Here is a 14,893-nt window from a genome sequence, read left to right on the forward strand (position 1 = left end):
CTTGCTTCGTTCTTCCTAACTTTTTTTCTTAGGTTAGTTTTGTCTGGCCAGCTACTTGGAAGGTACCTACCTGAAGTCATATTTAAAAATATCCTATTTCTTGGTTTAGGGTTTAGTTTAGTTATAGGTGATCTTTTAAAGATCTTGAGGTTGGTTTTTCCCTTGATATATATAGATATATATTAATTTTGATTATTATTTTGGCCAACCATTACCTTTTCCTTGTGTAAATGAATATTGTAACTTTTGTTGAGGTGTTTGTTCTTTTGTTCCCAAGTTACTGTGTTACATTTTTACTGACCACAAATTCTGAGTAGAGACAAGAACCCTTGAAGTTACGGCCGTAAATAAGGTTGTAACAATCTGGCGACCGTGACAGGATTTGCGCTCAGGTGTACACAGTAATTGGGACTTTGGGACACTCCTCTGTGGAGGTTATAGTATTTATTTTTGGAAATACCTTTCTCTCCTACCACTATGGATAATTTGGAAGACTTTGAGTTTAGTCCTGCAGAGTTCTTAGGGACTGCATTAGGCATTTACCAATACTAGGTAAGGAATATCTGGTTAGTTGTACTAGGTGGTTGGGTATTCCGTTCAAAATGACGGATACAAAGAGAAAGTTGTTAATAATGGTGAAGAACAGTATTATGCAAGGTTTGGCAGAGGCTGAAGGGTTAGTTGGAGAAAATATTAGTGATAGAGGTAGTGAATTAGGAAATTATGATAGGTTAGTTGTAGATGATAATGGAATTAGTGGTGGTGCAGGTTTTTCATTATTTGATGATCCTCCTCAGACTGGAGTCATTTATGAAGGCCCAGCCAATTTGCTGCCAAGAGAAAATGTAACCACAAACCCTTTCTTGACTGAAGAGAATTTAGGGCCAGCAGTTCCTACGGATCCTGAAAATTCTGAATCAAAGGAAATTCAGGAATATGATTTGATTTGTAAAAAAATAGAGTTGTTAAAATTGGAGCATGGGGAGAATGAGAGGATGAGGAGGCATGAGATAAAGATGGCTAACCTTAATTTGGAAATGGCTAGGTTACAGGGGGCTCCTAACTAATTTACCACCCTACAAGGTAGTCGGTCTGATAGGTTTAATATTGGGGCTGCATTAAAATTGGTCCCCATTTTTTATGAAAGAAATGTTCCGTAATTCTTCAAGGCCTTTGAGAGGGTGTCAGCTCGGTTGTCTTGGCCACCAGAGATGTGGACCGTGCTGATTCAGTGTAAATTGGTGGGCAAGGCAATTCGGGTATATAATGCCTTGGAGGAGGGGATAGCCAGGGGTTATCACAAGGTAAAGGCACTAATTTTAAAAGCCTATGATTTGGTCCCTGAGGCACACAGGTTGAAATTTAGAAACTTAAATAAGCATCCATCATTATCGTATGTAGAATTTGCCAGGTTCAAGGAGGAACAGTTTGATGACTGGTTGAAAAGTCGTCAAGTTGTCACTTTTTCTTCCTTGAGAGAACTCATGCTTATGGAAGAGTTTAAGATATCTTGCTCCAAAGAACTGAAAATTTATCTAGAAGAATTAAAGGTTATTAATTTAGGTAAGGCAGCTCAAGTGGCTGACGAATTTGTCTTAACCCATAGAACAGGTTCAGGCAATTTCGCCAGCAAGGATATAAATAGTAATGTAGTTAGGTCAGCGAATTTCCATAGAGGAATACGAACTGATACTTATAAGTCTAAGAATTCTATTTCCCTAATAGTAAGAATGGAAAATTCACGAGTAAACCTGGTACTCGTGTATTTTCCAAAGGAGGTAGTTCAGGGACGAGAAATAGTAATATGAAGACTTGTTTCTGGTGTAATAAACCCGGTCATTTCCATGCTCAGTGTCACGCCAGAGAAAATTATCTTCAAAGGAATAATCCTGTGGCTTTAATGCAAAGTGCATCTCCTGACGTAAAATTACCCATGATAAGTAGTGGTAGTGGTGGTAATAGTACGCCCGGAGATGGAAATAATAATTCACAGGAATGACTGAAATATGATAATTACATATGGCCTGGTAAAATAATATATAATTCTGTTATTATTGATGTTAAGTTTTTGGGAGATACAGGGTCTGCTCAGTCGTTAGTGCAGGAAAATAGTTTAAAAGGTTTGGTGAAGTATTCAGGGAACTTTATTGTTCTGGGAGGTTTCCCGAACACAATAGTTTCGGCTCCTTTAGTAAAGGTAATGTTGTCATTCCCTGGGTATTATGGAAAGACAGAGTTGGCCGTTGTCGAGAGTCTTCCTATAGCTGGTATTGATGGCATATTAGGAAATTATATGATTAATAGTGATGGCCAGGAATTATTCCCAATATTGTCAATCAATAAGTGTCCAGTAGCAGTTACCACTAGAGCTGCAGTGTAGGAAGGCCCGGGTCTGTAGTAAGAAGTGTACTAAGTAGTATTAATGTAATTCCTGATTGGGATCGAGTAGCTTTTATTGAAGCCCAGAAAAGAGAGTTTAATTTTAATTTAGGTGATACTTCTGACTTGACGAAGCCTCGATTCTGGGTAAAAAGGGGCATATTATATGGGGTGTGTCGTCCCCTGGTTGCTAATGATCCCCAAATGTCCCGTATTGAGCAAATAGTGGTGCCTTCTCAATTTCAGAGACAAATATTAAATTTATCTCATGATGATTCATTCTCTGGTCATTTTGGTGTCTGGTAGACGTTCCATAGGTTGGCTAAATGTTTTTGGCGGCCAGGAATGAAATCGTCAGTAAAACAATATGTGAAAGAATGTCCAGTGTGCCAAGTGGTAGGTAAGCCTAATCAAACCATTGTAAGAGCACCTTTATACCCCATACCAGCTATTGGCGAACCATTTAATGAGCTGGTAATTGATATAGTAGGCCCTCTTCCTAAAACTAAAACAGGTTTTATCTATTTACTGACTGTGATGGATCGGGCATCACGATTTCCTGAAGCCATTCCCATGAAGAAAGTCACGTCTAAGGCTATATTTGACCAATTGGTAATTTTCTTTTCGAGGTATGGAATCCCTCGTAAGATACAAACTGATTGTGGAACTAACTTTACTAGTAAGGAATTTCTTAGTAAGTGTGCAGATCTGGCCATTCTACACACTACTAGTGTTCCTTACCATCCAGAGAGTCAGGGAGTGGTGGAAAGATTCGATCAAACCCTTAAATCAATTTTAAGGAGATTTTGTTATGAGCATGGAGAGGAATGGGATAAGGGCCTTCCTTTTGCTCTCTTTGCTCTTAGAAGTCCTCCAAATTCATCCACGGGCGTCGCTCCTTTTGAATTAGTCTTTGGACATAAAATACGGAGCCCTTTAGAAATTTTATATGAAGTTTTGGAATCTGATCAAATTAAGGAGACGAACGTGGGTGAATTTGTTGATAATCTTAGAGGAAAACTTTCTAGCACCTGGAAGTTTGTTAGAGAAAATTTAGCTAGCTCTCAGGCTGCTATGAAAATCAATTATGACAAGAAAACTCGAGCACGGTCGTTTGAGCCTGGGGAATAAGTTTTGGTGTTGGGTACTGATTCGGATAACTTCCTTGAACCAAGGTATAAGGGGCCTTGGAAGGTGTTGAGGAAGTTATCTGATCTTAATTATGAAATGGAAGCTCCGGGACCAAACGAAAGTGTCGAATGTTTCACATAAATAGACTGAAACCTTATGTCTCTAGTAGATCTGATCCTTTGGAAACAGGGTATGAATCAGTTTCTTTGGTGGCAGAGGTACTTTCTGATGGGTCAGAGGAAATAATTAATAAAGTACCTTCAGATGCTCTATCCAAGAATGTGCAATGTTTAGATGGGTCAGATGCTCTATCCAAGAATGTGCAATGTTTAGATGGGTTAGAGGAGAGTCTGAAACATCTTGATCTAAATCAAAAAAAGGAAATGGAAACTTTAATTCATTCTTTTTCAGATTTGATAAGAGACTCTCTGGATTGACTAGTTTAATTGAACATGATGTGGTAGTAGAAGCTTCACCAATTAAACAAAGCCCTTATAGACTAAATCAGACTAAAATGGATAAAGTCAATAAGGAAATAGAATATATGTTGAAGTATGATTTAATACAACCTTCTGTTAGTCCTTGGAGCTCCCCTATAGTGTTGGTAAAGAAAACCGATGGACAGTATCGAATGTGTGGACTATCGTAAAGTTAATACGCATACTAAAAATGATTCCTTTCCTCTTCCTAGAATTGACGACTGCATAGACCGCGTTGGTTCAGCAAAGTATATTACAAAGTTAGATTTGCTCAAGGGATACTGGCAAGTTCATTTGTCGGATCGACCAAGAGAAATTTCGGCATTTGTCACCCCCTTCGGCTTGTGTGAATGTAAGGTCATGCCTTTTGGGATGAAGAATGCTGCTTGTACTTTTCAAAGATTAATGAACCGTGTGGTCTGTGGATTAGAAGGTACTGAGATCTACATAGATGATCTTGTTGTCCACAGTAATGATTGGAAAATTCATTTACTCAGGTTACGTAATGTTTTTGAAGCTCTCCATGCTGCGGGTTTAGTCATTAACCTCGCTAAATGCGAATTTGGTAAGGCTAAAGTTGTATATCTAGGTCATGAGGTTAGTCTGGGTCATATAGCCCCGAAACAGGCTAATGTCGAGGCTATAACTAATCTAAAGAGACCGTGCAATGTCCGAGAAGTTCGAAGGGTGTTAGGTATGATGGGCTACTATAGAAGGTTCGTTAGGAACTTCTCGGACATTGCTCGTCCCTTGAATGATCTTTTGCAAAAAAATAAGAAATTTATTTGGACTAGCGAGTGTGAAAAAGCATTCATTAAAATTAAGACTATTCTTACGTCTAAACCTATTTTGATTTCTCAAGCTCCCTTTATAATTGCTGTTGACGCTAGTGATGTAGGCATTGGAGGCGTTCTTTCAAAAAGGCGAGAACGAGGTGGTGTACCCAAAATCCTACTACAGCAAAAAGTTATTAACGGCACTTAATTTTTGGTCACTTCTGGAGTTTTGGGATCACGGCTCCTTTATTCCTTCGCTGCTTGTGTATGGTCGCTGGTGTTTGTCACCCGCGGCATTCATCAGCCACGCCCCTTCCCTCGTTCGTCGGAAGGATTCCGAACGAGTTGGCCCGTACTTACATAGGACGGTGCAGTTTGTGGCGGGAGAGATCCGTTGATACAGGGTTGCAGCTTGTGTAGATTGACCCTTTTCATCAGCGTCAGAGAGTTCTTGGAACTCGTAGAGACAAGTAGGGCGGCTTTCTACAGGTATGAGATGTTTTATAGCTATTTAAGACGATCGTGGATCGCTGGGTACCTGTGGATTTGCACGCCCCTGTTTGCAGTACGGTCTTCTGGACCTTGTATGGCCTGATGAGAATCTACTAAGCCTCTTGTGGTTGAATCAATTTGTAAGGTTATTTTCATAATTTATTGTTTATTAACTGAAAGTTTCTAAGTTATTATAATTATTCTTAATATATTCTATTCACTAAGGCAAGTTTTGAGTGTAATTTAGTCAGTATGTGTTAGGTAGGAATTATATTAAGTTTCCCCATTTATTTTCTCTTGCTTCCTTCTGCCTAACTTTTTTTCTTGGGTTAGTTTTCTCTGGCCAGTTACTTGGAAGGTACCTACCTGAAGTCATATTTAAAAATATCCTATTTCTTGGTTTAGGGTTTAGTTTAGTTATAGGTGATCTTTTAAAGATCTTAAGGTTGGTTTTTCCCTTTATATATATATAGATATATATTAATTTTGATTATTATTTTGGCCAACCATTACCTTTTCCTTGTGTAAATGAATATTGTAACTTTTGTTGAGGTGGTTTGTTTCTTCTTTTGTTCCTAAGTTACTGTGTTACATTTTTACTGACTACAATTCTGAGTAGAGACAAGAACCCTTGAAGTTACGGCCGTAAATAAGGTCGTAACACCCCGAAAAAGAATGTAGAAACTATATCCTTGCCGTGCTGGAGAATTTTGGCTGGCTTGCAACACTGATTCATTTCTCATGCATTTCCGTGATCAGAATGTCAATATATTGTATTTTATTCAGTGTGAAGGAAAAATATTTAAAGAAAAAGAAATCCCAAGGCTTTAGCATTGCTATGTTGGCGGACTTTGCTTTGCTTGAAGCATCTTGTTGGAAGTTAGTTGTAATGTATTGCAGCTTCGTGTGCATAATGGGCGCTAGTAAAGCATTAATTTGCATTTTATCAACTTCGAAGAAGTCGTCGTTGTGGTCCCTCCAAAAATTCCAGAGGGTATACATTTGGTGTTTTAATAAAATATACTGTTTGCAGCATTGCAAGCTAGTTGGAATAATCTGCAATTTTTACTGCATTTTTGGCTTAATAGACCAATCTTTCCCTTTACTTTAGCTTTAAGCAAAAGTTTGTTCGTTCCTCAAAGTAGACTGCTTTCTATTCAGTTTTATCCTTGTGTAGTTAGTTTGTAACTTCCGAAATGCAAGAGATTTACATTTTATCTAATTTCAAATAAAATTTGCAAGCCCCTATAAAACAAGGCTCTAGACTTCTTATTTTCCTGACTTCGGCCTTGCTTGCAACATTGCGGTATTACAAACTCCTTTATATAAAAGAATTATGCATCCATGCAAGCCTTTTAAGGTCCGATAGACTACACTTCATCCTATTTCAAATTAAAGCTGGTTTACTTCCACAAAAAAAAAAAAGTTTTATATAACTTTTCCTTGCATTCAACATTGCCCTGTTGCTAGTAAATTGCAAGATATTGTAACAAAGTTAATTCTTCCTTAGAAGCCCAATAAACAATTTTATCGTGTTAGAAGGAAAGATAGTTTTGCTCTTTTATACTAATTTTGCAATAATTGCAACATTGCCTTATTACCCCTGCTATTATCATATATCACATTTCACCTCCATCTGCAAAATTTAAATAAAATGCTTCAATAAACATTTCATGCCATTAGTTGTAAGGCAAAGATATAAAACTAAACTGTAATGATCATGTGACTACAGAAAATTATCATGTGTTAAAATGCTATATTACATCAAATTTTTTATTAGTGTCAGTCTTCTGTTTAAACCATTAATAATCACAGAAAATTTATCAAAATAATGAATAAAATCGGGTTTCTCTTTCGTCTTCAATTCTTAGAGAAGAAGAAGAAGCCTTGTTTGTTTACAAACCCCCTTTGAAAGGATCGTCACTGTTTCTGGTTTTTAGGCCGTATTTTGAGGTCTTTCTCGTGTTTTTGGACTCCAACGTGTGAGTAAGATGAACAGAAATCCTAGGGAGGAGAATAAATAGACAAACTAAAATCCCAACTTATTTATTAGAAATGACTGAATAGGTGAACAGTAACTGCTTGTTGGTTGTCTGGACTGGATTCTATCAAGTAGAAGAAGACCGATGACACCAGATCTCCCAATCCTCCCCAATTCCGTCCCACTCACTAAAACACGAGAAATATGAGAATTAAAAATTTGAAATACCGAAAGCACAACGAAGTAATATACTAGTCCCTTCGCAAAAATTGAAATTCCGTACAAGTGAATATGGCAAGAACTCTTCTTACAAAATTAAGAGAACCCTTTATAGCAATGAAATCCGCTAAATATGAATATGAAATATAAAGTGTGGCAACAGGCCTATACTATATTAATTCAAAGATAAGTTTACGAAAGCTGGATCACATACTATAAACAAACAAACCTATACGGGAACAACGTGAATGAACAAAATGAAAAGAACTGCTTTCGTTTAAGGATTACGATGAATTAGCGAGCTTTATTATTTAAAAGGGCTGAATGCAAGGAACAGATTATTTAAGGAATCTTGGGAAAAATCTTAAAGCCACGAAATCACGGTGTCTAATGAAAGTGACATACCTCAAGAAATTTCCATCCTTAAAACGGTTAGTACAAGACATCAGTTGATGGTATGCGAAGTCTGTCGTTGGTGTCGATGGCTTGAGACTACTGTAGCAGACGAGGGTTAATTAGTGCTCCATTGCAAGTGAAAGTTCCACAGAATACCGAGTTTCCAGTCCTTCGGACTATGAAGGAGCTGTGAGCTGCGCTGCAAACTACGATGGAGCTGTGAGCCGAACTGCCAACCTTCGGCCCTTCTTGCCGCGAAGAAAAACATAAAACAGCCGGTTTCTACCCGAGTGGAGTAATTTCAGGCAGTCAAAGTTCTCCAACAAGGATTCGGGAAGGAGGTGGTGTCACTTTAAACAGTGATTTCTATACAAATTTACATTCAGAAAAGCAATTATTTTAACATGTCACAAAAATGTTATGAGAAAATGTCAAGTTAACGTTACTAAAAAAAATATTAGAAAAATGTTAAAAGTCTAAACAAATAACTGAAAATTTATATTTTCTTCACTCCAAGGAAGGGAATTTGATTCCATTACGAATCAAATTTATGTATACAGTTACATTAATAATGCAAGTCACAAGAAAAATTTTTTACAGGTAGTAACCTAGAAATTATCAAGAATATCTTTAGTCTTTATTTCACTCTCAATGGCTGTCCTTTTGGGTCTTGCTGAACATTCAACACCACTTGGGCCAGGAAGAGTGATCATTTCATCATTATTAGGCAACTCTAAGTAAGGGTATCAACGTGGAAGAGTGCCGCTTCAATATGTGTCTCGTTTTACCTTTCATAACTATGGCACCCGTGACTTCATTATGAAGATTTTTCACTACTTCATTATGAAGATTTTTCACTACGTCTTTAACAATAACCATTGGGTAGTTACTTTGTTTGGTCATTGGTTCTTTTATTAGAACAATATCACCTCTTTGAAGAATTTTGTGCGTCACGGGCTTATACCCGTCTTTTAAGTTAACTGCTTGGTGGATAAGAGTACATAAGAATTCTTCGTTATAAATATCTGAGCTTAAGAGTTTTCTGAAGTTTTTCGTAATTATTTTTCACCTTGTTTAAGGGCTCAAAGGGCATCCATTCAGGTTCAGGATTTCTCTGAAGCTCTGGAATAACGTTCAAAGATAACAAGTCATATCCTTTAATTAAAACTTCAGGCGTGATTGAATCAGGAACACAGTCACCAGATGAATCTCTCAAGGCTTCCTTGAAGGCAATTGGTCGCCTGTTCACGAGATGAACGGTCTTGCAAACAATAAACTCAAAATCTCTATATGGCAAGATATTTTTACCAATAGAGCCAAAAAGGAGTCTCTTGGTTAACTTTACACAAATTTCAACCATTGATCCTAGTTTACTAGGACCTTTAAAGAAATGATCAAAGGATAAGGGTTTGAACATTATTTTATCATCAAATATTTACGAGTTTCATGATCTTTAAAAACATCTGAAATAATATTTGCACCAGCAGTCAACTGCGTCCCTAAATCTGAACAAAAACTAGGGATACCAAACTCGAAGCAATGCAACTGGAACGCTCTTAAGAATTCTACGACAGACAGGTTTGAACAAATTTTCAAATTTATGGCTCTTGACCACATACAGGTAATGCAAAGAATCTACACTTTAGAATTTTGACCATATAATTTATAATTTTACAGTGAACGGTCCCATGAAGTCTACATAAATATTATTAAATGGTATATTAGAAGGGTTTAATCTATACATTCTGTATGGACTTTGGTTAAACTTAACAGTCCGTTCATTAAAACTACGACACGTTGTACAAGTTTTTAGTATCCTTTTGACAATGGAGAAAAAGTGTGGGATCTAAAAAGTTTTCCTTAGCTCGGTCAACAATAAATAACACCCAGCATGGGCCAATTTCCTGTGCATGTCCAGGATGATGAGTGGGGCAAGAACACTATTCTTTGCCAGAAGTAAAGGAAAACTGTACCGCTTAAAGCGCTCAACACTCCTGAGACGCTCACATTTACTTTGGACTCTCAACAACCCATCCCTGTCCATGAAAACATTAAGCTGTTTGACAATATTTGGGATATCCTTAACATTCCTTGAATTAGAGTGGAAATACTTAAAAACCTCAGGGAATTCAGATTGCTGATCTTTTAATATTATTTGTCTAGTAGCTTCTGAAAAAAAGTTCGCATCATCTTTATCCTCAAAGTGAGAAAACCTGTCAGGATACTTAGATTTTACTTTAGCTTTCAGCTTGTTTACAAAGATTAAAATCTTGCTGTAAACCTTCACCAAACTATTGAAGCTGGAGAACCTGTCTAACGGCATTAAATTCTTCAGACAGCCAACCTGTGAGTAACTTGAAAGAAAGCCATGAGTTTCAGAGCTAGGGCTTATGTTATCAACATCTGCAAGAGGATTTGGTATAATCACCGAAAAATATCGTCCCTAAGCAGCTCTGGAGTGATACAATTAGATAAAAAGGGTGGACCACTGTAATAATTACTCTTCACGAGCTGTTTATGGGACATACTTCGGGTTATGCAGTCTGCTGGATTTTTTGTTCCAGAAACAAATGAAAATTTTATGGGATGAGTTTCACATAACTTTGTAATATGTTTGATCCTATTCATTATGAAGGCTGACCTTTTCTGCATCTTGTCTAATTTCGTGGAATAGGAATTTATCCATGCTAAAGATAAAAGACTATCTGAAAATATTTCAATTTCAGTGATGTGGGTTGGTTTAATGCACGAAGGGCCAGCAAGATCTGCATACAAATCTAAAATATACACTGTGGCTAAAGCAATGCCTTGGATCTCCAAGGAAGGGATGCTTTTGCATTCCTGCTGTTTATTGACAATTCTATTCTTTCCTGAAAGAAAACTTATTTCCTTGGTCTCCAAGTCTGATATAAATGACAGCACCATACATTGATTTAATGCTATCAGAAAATCCTATCAGCTTGTAAGAGCTCTGTCTTTTCCCAACAAATCTCTTAATCTCGACAACAAGAGGGGCATTAGCTTGTTTAGCAATTAATCTCCATTCACGTAAAACATCAGGAGAGAGTGATCCCATGTTAACTCCTTTTGGCATTGCAATCTGTGCAAGCACAACCTACTTCTCTTTAGTAAAGGAGCATTATAGTTATGAAAGTCATATTGTGATGCAATGCTTCTTAGAATTAACCTTTTGGTATTAGCCTGTGGGTCGAAGTTAATAGGGTTTGTCGATAGGGTATCTTTTGAACGATCCCATCGCATGCCAAGCAATTTTACCTTAATAGGGGTTTCTCCTTCAAGATCAGAGTCAATGAGAGATCGTAAATTACGGTCATTTGACATGAATTGCTGAAGACCAAATTTGTAAGGTTCAAAAATAGAGTTCAGCTGATTGTAAGCCCATATTAAATTTTCAGTCCTCTGTTGTAAAAGCACAATTGTCCATATAACAAAGTTTATAAATTAAATGTTTCAAGTACCTAATACCTGATGAATCATCCTCAGAGTCGAGAACCAAAATTGTGAAAAGACCTAACAATAAAATTGTGGGTGAACAACGTAACCCAAAAGGTAAACTAACATTCTTGTAAGCTATAATAGAAAAATCCCTCTTCTGAACATTTCGAAACCATAGGAATAAAAGTTTATTTCGATCAATTTCTTCCAAACTAATATTATTGAAAGCCTTTTTAATATCAAAAGGTGCAAATGAAGGGGTCAAATCTTAAATGCAACAAAGCAGAAGAAATTTTATGGTTAAATGTAGGACCGGGATAAATTGCTTGGTTATGACTAACTGTCATGGGCTTTGTCGGGTCCTTTTCACAAAGATTGGAGAGACACTATTCTACATTTTGTAGTCTCTCTATCTGGTTTGAATATTGGCATATGTGGCAAGAAGCTATGCTCAGGATGAGTCTCTATAAAGTCATCAAGGTCATTAATTTTTTCAATGATACCAGCAGCAGCTTGTTCTTGGAAAGTGTCATCCATTAATTTTAAATTTTCTTCATTCTTTAAAAGTTTGTTCAAATTAGCCCTTAGAATCAGTGTTGCTAACTTACGATTTCTATCCAGCAAATGACTAACTTTAGGATTCCAAAGAAGAGGCATTTTGAGTCTTCCTCTTTCGTCACGCACTGTATTGTCTAGAGCAAATTTTACTAAATCATCATTTATCTCAGAAGTCTCATCATCATAGATCTGATTATCATGATTTGTGTAATATGAACATTGACTCTAAAATGTCATTTGTAGCTCTTTGCAACTCTACATCAACAAGATCACCTTTATCATTGAAGACTGAAAAATTAGCATTACAACAATCTATAACTTCAATGCAATTATCTGTGGATGTCAGACAAGAGGTATTTTTTATAGGAAAGTAATTCCCAGGGTCCATTATTGAATATGAATTTGAATTAACTGGCAAATCCTCCAAGTCATGCGATAGCTGATTATATCTCCCTTCAATATGATTCCCAAAGGAGTCTGAGAATATAAGGACATTTTCCTTTCACCAAAGAGTACTTCTGAATCTGGTATACAATACGAAGATTTACACCCTAAAATGAACTCTATCACCGATTTCATCCTGGCAATTCTTAAAAGATTCGTCTGCTAATTTATATCCCTGCATGAGAAAACCATCAACAACTTCTCAAATTTGGAAGTTTTAACACAATATTAATTGAAGGAATACAAAGCCTTAGTTTTCAACTCATCACCAAACTTCACATTAAATTCTACTAATTTACTCAAATGTCTTGGGTACATTAATACCGTTTATAGTGATAGAAAAGTTACCCTTAATGACTTTCAGATCAAGCTGGGATGCCAAACTTTCAGTTATAAAGTTTGACTGGCAACCACCATCCTTCAATCCTCTCACTCTTTTGCCACTGATTTTACATGTAATTGTAGGCAATATCGATTCACCATCGGTATACCCCTGCAAAGCTTCTGTCAAGAGTTATCAAATTGCTACTAGCAGTGTTCAATTTGGAATTATCTTTTGATTTATCCAAACCAGAATCTACCTTGGATTTATCAGGTGTGTTTTCTTACGTGGATTCCCAACACAAAGGTAAGACATATGCCACCCTTTACAGTTACTACACCGGGAGTTTAATTTAAATTTACAATTATCTGAAGTATGATTAAGGTTCCCACATTTAATGCAGCCGGATAAACTAACCAACTTATCAATTTTCTCTTGTGGAGTCTTAAATACTGGACACCGGTAAACTGGGTGTGAAATATCCCTGTCTACAACAATGCAAAGGGAACAAGGTTTTGATGACCTAGTTTTGTCTTTTAGAATAATCTACTTTCACAGCATGGCTAGTTGTACATTCTCGAGAACTGGCCGAATTCAATACAGGCGAATCAGATATTTTCTTACGTTCTTTAAAATGTTTGTGAAAAATACCGCTCGCTCGCTTCAAAAAAGTTAAGTAATTTCCATTAAAGTTGGTTTCGAATGATTAGTTATTTGAATGAAAATATTTCGAAAAGACTCATTCAGGCCTGACCAGAAAAAATATTGAAAGAAAAAATAAACAAATTTTAAATTTCTTAATACCTTCAGTAATATACTTAATCTTAAAGATGTATTCAAACGGATCATCTTCATAAGTTAACTTAATTTCTGATAACTGCTTAATAATATTGAACTTCTGTTTTCCTGGGGATGCCAAAGCATTTGTCAGTAATTCTTTAGCATGAGTGTATCCTTGCTTATCAGCTTCAAGGGAATTAATCAAGATTGAAGCTCTCCCACTAACTTGCTGCTTTAACAACAGAAATTTATTGTAATCTGGGTACGAGAACTTGTTAATAGTTTCCTCGAACTGAAGAAAGAATTGATTTAAGTCTTCACCATCATGACTGGTAAATGTGGGAAGAGGGGCTGTTGGAAATTTAAGGAGACTACGAGCCGAATCAAGCGAGGACTGACTAAGCGAAGGTACATCTTCTAACAAAGCTATACACTCATGAATTTTGGTCAAATAATCATGACTTAATTAAATATCCTCTGCAAGTACAAATTCATCCTCATTCTCACCCCACTTAAGTGCTTGAATTTTAGAATCATAATCACCTAGTTGAGCTAACAAGTCCACCAATACTGCTTTTTTCGCATATCGAACAGTTTGTGATAAAGCGGGAAAACTATCCCTCTTATTGTAATTTTCAGTGACAGCCTTACGGATATATTTCCGGGAGTTAACTAACAGTTCAAGATCAGACATGGTTAATGATAGCAATGTCAAAAAATTTCAAAAAATTTCCAAATATATGAGAAAAATTTTCCCCAAGTAAATATCAAACACGACAAAAATACAAAATGCAAATATCAAACTACAGCAACCACCAAACCAAGGCCAACCAACAAGCAGTTTCGCATTCAGTCCCCCCAGGGGTTCCATGAACAGAAATCCTAGGGAGGAGAGTGAATAGACCAACTAAAATCCCAACTTATTTATTAGAAATGACTGAATAGGTGAACAGTAACTGCTTGTTGGTTGTCTGGACTGGATTCTATCAAGTAGAAGAAAACCGATGACACCAGATCTCCCAATCCTCCCCAATTCCGTCCCACTCACTAAAACACGAGAAATATGAGAATTAAAAATTTGAAATACCGAAAGCACAACGAAGTAATATACTAGTCCCTCGCTAATATTGAAATTCCGTACAAGTGAATATGGCAAGAACTCTTCTTACAAAATTAAGAGAACCCTTTATAGCAATGAAATCCGCTAAAATATGGAATATGAAATATAAAGTGTGGCAACAGGCCTATACTATATTAATTCAAAGATTAAGTTTACAAAAGCTGGATCACATGCTATAAACCAACAAACCTATACGGGAACAACGTGAATGAACAAAATGAAAAGAACTGCTTTCGTTTGAGGATTACGATGAATTAGCGAGCTTTATTATTTAAAAGAGGGCCGAATGCAAGGAACGATTTATTAAAGGAATCTTGGGAAAAATCTTAAAGCCACGAAATCAACGGTGTCTAATGAAAG

At 36.6% G+C, this 14,893-nt stretch overlaps 1 long non-coding RNA gene across 1 annotated transcript; it reads right to left on the minus strand.

Moving 5' to 3' along the window:
* Positions 1-7,287: 7,287 nt before the first annotated feature.
* Positions 7,288-9,221, minus strand: LOC135199126 (uncharacterized). The gene is made up of 2 exons (XR_010310908.1): positions 7,863-9,221; positions 7,288-7,426 (listed from the first exon to the last, which is right to left on the minus strand). It is a non-coding gene; the product is annotated as an uncharacterized LOC135199126 (long non-coding RNA).
* Between the last annotated feature and the right edge of the window lie 5,672 nt (positions 9,222-14,893).

The sequence above is a fragment of the Macrobrachium nipponense genome, chromosome 25 (assembly GCF_015104395.2).
Source record: "Macrobrachium nipponense isolate FS-2020 chromosome 25, ASM1510439v2, whole genome shotgun sequence".
Lineage (NCBI taxonomy): Eukaryota > Metazoa > Arthropoda > Malacostraca > Decapoda > Palaemonidae > Macrobrachium > Macrobrachium nipponense.